Source organism: Mastomys coucha, unplaced genomic scaffold (genome assembly GCF_008632895.1).
Source record: "Mastomys coucha isolate ucsf_1 unplaced genomic scaffold, UCSF_Mcou_1 pScaffold3, whole genome shotgun sequence".
Taxonomy (NCBI): domain Eukaryota; kingdom Metazoa; phylum Chordata; class Mammalia; order Rodentia; family Muridae; genus Mastomys; species Mastomys coucha.
In genome coordinates this window covers 64,746,964-64,750,237 of record NW_022196909.1, presented here as the reverse complement: position 1 = coordinate 64,750,237, position 3,274 = coordinate 64,746,964, and the positions used below count along the sequence as shown (strand labels likewise).

General features: G+C 43.0%; 1 long non-coding RNA gene across 1 annotated transcript in view; it reads left to right on the top strand.

The window, feature by feature from the left end:
* The window catches only part of LOC116075128, a 6,377-nt gene extending 3,728 nt beyond the window's left edge, over positions 1 to 2,649 (top strand). Inside the window, exon 2 of the long non-coding RNA XR_004112430.1 lies at positions 7 to 2,649. This is a non-coding gene — a long non-coding RNA (uncharacterized LOC116075128). The remainder of the gene's footprint in view (positions 1 to 6) is intronic.
* Positions 2,650 to 3,274: the final 625 nt, after the last annotated feature.

Below are 3,274 nucleotides of genomic sequence, written 5' to 3'. Positions count from 1 at the left end.
GGTTAGGTTCAGAATATTACCAAGCATGCTCCGGGTTCTGGAAGACCACACCATAGGGGTCACAGGTGTCCCGTCGCCCGCACGCCAAGTCTGAGTCTACATTGCAGACCATGCTATTTTCAGCAATTCTCTTTTTAGTAAGTCATCTGACAGCTTCATTCTGTCTTTTAGTTTCAATGTGCCAAAGCCCATGTGTAAGGAAATACATATTATTTGATTGTGGATTGATTTCCTTCCCTTACTCCTCCTTTATTCCAACTACAGAACCTCTGAGCTTTGTTTTTTTTTTTCTTCCTTCAGTTTTATATATGTGTCAGACTTACTACAAATTTCATTTAGAGGTGGCTCTAGAATGGCGGTCGGAGCTCCAAGAGTTGAACTAATGAACGTTAGCCATCAGTCCTTTCAGCTGTTCTGAGCATCTGCTGCCACTCTGGAAGTGTGTCTACTGACCTACACTGCCCATGGTCACACACCACAAGGGGCAGGGAACCCCTAGCTGGACTGAGTTCTACGTGAAAAGGTGACTGGGCTATTGTGGCCTGAAGAATAGAAACAGCCTGAATCTGTTTTCTTCTTTGCCCCTGACACACAATCAAGGATAATGATGTTTGTTCTCCAAGCACAAGTTTGTTCCATCACATGTTCCTGGAATAAATCGACTAAATGGGTATGCTCCTGAGAAGTACCATCACATCACAGGCTTCCTGAGGGCCCAACCATCGGCGTGCAGCCCGTAGCACCTCCATACAGGCGAGCAATGAATTTAATTGGAGGTACAATGATTTAGGTATAAAAAAAAAAATCTAAGAAAAAAATCTAAGTAAAAGCTCATTGAACTCATATGTCCCTTTGGTTAAAAATAAAGGTGCTAAATGACTGGTAATCTTTCCTCTAAGGGAACTTAACTGTTGTAAATGCCTAGGAGAGCCATTAAGTGAAGGGTGCTAAGTGAATGGTGGTAAGTGGGTTTCATTTTGATAGAAAAAAAAAATGAACCTCAAGGGAGTGACTGGTTCTGAAGAACTTAACTGCCTGGCTCCAGTGTTTACAAACGTTGCTTCCTTTCAGTGTTGAAGATACAATCCGGCACCCAAGAAGCTCTGCCCTTCTTACCAGCCCCCTCTCCAGCATGTCTTTACTCATAAGAGTCCTGGAGAAAAAAAAAGATTGAGAAACAAGAAAGCAATGTTTTCCTCCTATGACCTGTTCAGCGTGTTTCATAATGAAAACAAAGAAAGCCATTCACTTGCTCTTAGAAATTTGGACATGTTCAACACTAAAATTTGCCAAGAAAAATGTGCCCTGGAGAGAGACACTGCCCAAGAGCCGTGTGTTCTCCTTGGTGACAAAACAATCTTTGCACTGTCTCCTAATTGACTATCATGTGGAGAGAATCAAAAGCTACCTTTGTCTCTTGATGATCAATACAAACTGGGATCGTAGCATGCACACAGGAATCAAGTCACTGTACACTCTGACACACAGCAGATAAAAGGATATCACCTTCATTGCAGAGCACTATATCAAATTTGAGCATAGATTTTCTACTTGTGAAATTAAAAAAAAAAAAAAATGAAATCCTTCTCACAACAACTGGAGCTGAACACACAATAGCCCTGCCAACAGCTTGAGCCAAATCCAATAAAATAAAGGAAGATGTTTATGGCATTTTATCCTGTGTCCCAACAGAGCAGCCTGCTGCCACCCGGCATTCAAGTTCCTCCATTGTCCACCCTAATGGCTTAATAAGACAAATCCTCAGGAGGAAAATAGCTACCTGGAAATGGTTCCAGGAAAAAATATGACTTTATAAAAGGTTGGTTGCAAATCCCACTACGAAGAGAAGAGCAGGCACTACAATTAGGGTGTGCATTCAGGCAATGCCTCTTGGAGGTTTTCTATCGCCTTAAAGAATGAGTTTCCTCATTGAAGTGTTAGCAAGGCATGAATCCAAGAGGGAGCTATCTGCTAGAATCAGGTTTTGTGCGTGCGTGGGCGCATGTGCCCACATGTGTTCATCCTGCTAGGAAGTGAAATGCTTATACCCCTTTAAACTTGATGGGGCAGGGGCCTGTAGAGATAGCTCAGTAGATGAGAGAACTTGCTATGTTTGATCAGTTTCCAGCACCTAGATCAGGTAACTCAGAATTGCCTGTAACTCTAGTTCTAGGGGATCGAATGACCTCTTCTGTCCTCTGCAGGCACTTGCACACTGGTGTTCAGCACACAGACAGGCACACACACACATTAATTTAAAACAATTAAATAAGATGAGGCACGTGTGGCATATTTTTGGGACTTGGGGAACAGCCAAGAGAGCAATGAGTTGAAAATCTACAGAGAATGAAAAAGCAAATGAGACAGGTGGGGCCATATCACAGGAGACTCAGAAGGCAGCTGGATAGAAAAGTGACAGGAAACAGTCGCAACGAAACAACCTCTGGACACAGCTGGGGTTATCCCAAGCAGACACAAGCAGAATGTGTTTTTATGCCTCCAGAGATTTAAAAATGTGTTCTTAAAGCACCTACAATAAAACTTCATTTTCCTTTTAGTACAAAGTTCTCTTATCTTTAACATATGTATGTGTGTGTGTAAGTAATAACCATCAAAATAAATACCCATAATAGTTGCAAAACCCCAAGACCCCCTGTGCTTCTTTTATGCTCCAAGCTTTTCCTCCTCCACCCTGTGAAGTCCTGATCTGTGTCCTGTTGTCGTTTCTACCATGCAAAGAGAATGTGATGTAAATGGGCTGTACAGTGTGAAAATGTTCATGACTGGCTTCTCTCTCTCAACATGATGCCTTTGGGACTCACCTACATTGCCGTGTGCATTAATAGCTTATCAATTTTCATTGCCGAGCCTGGAGCATGCAAGAATCACAATGTGTCCACCTGCCAGGGGACATCTGGATTTTCTGTGTTTGATTTCTAGGAACAGAACTTCTGTAACACACCCACTGAGTCTCTGTACAAACACAGCTTCTCCTTCTCTGGGTGTTACTGAATCAGTGTTAGTGCATTCCTGATTCAACATACCGCTGCCAAATGTCTTCCAGACCAGCTACTCTATTTCTGCAACCTTGCTAGCAAGACAAGCAGAATGTGTGTGCTCCAGTCGCTCTGTGCTCGCCAGCACCTGGTAGTGTCAACTTTTGCCATGTTAGTCATCTGAGTGCAACAGGATTCTGTATGTATCCCACCATGTACAGCTGTAGTCTGGTGCTCACAGAGGACAGAAGAGATGTAGGAACCCCTGGAGCTAGAGT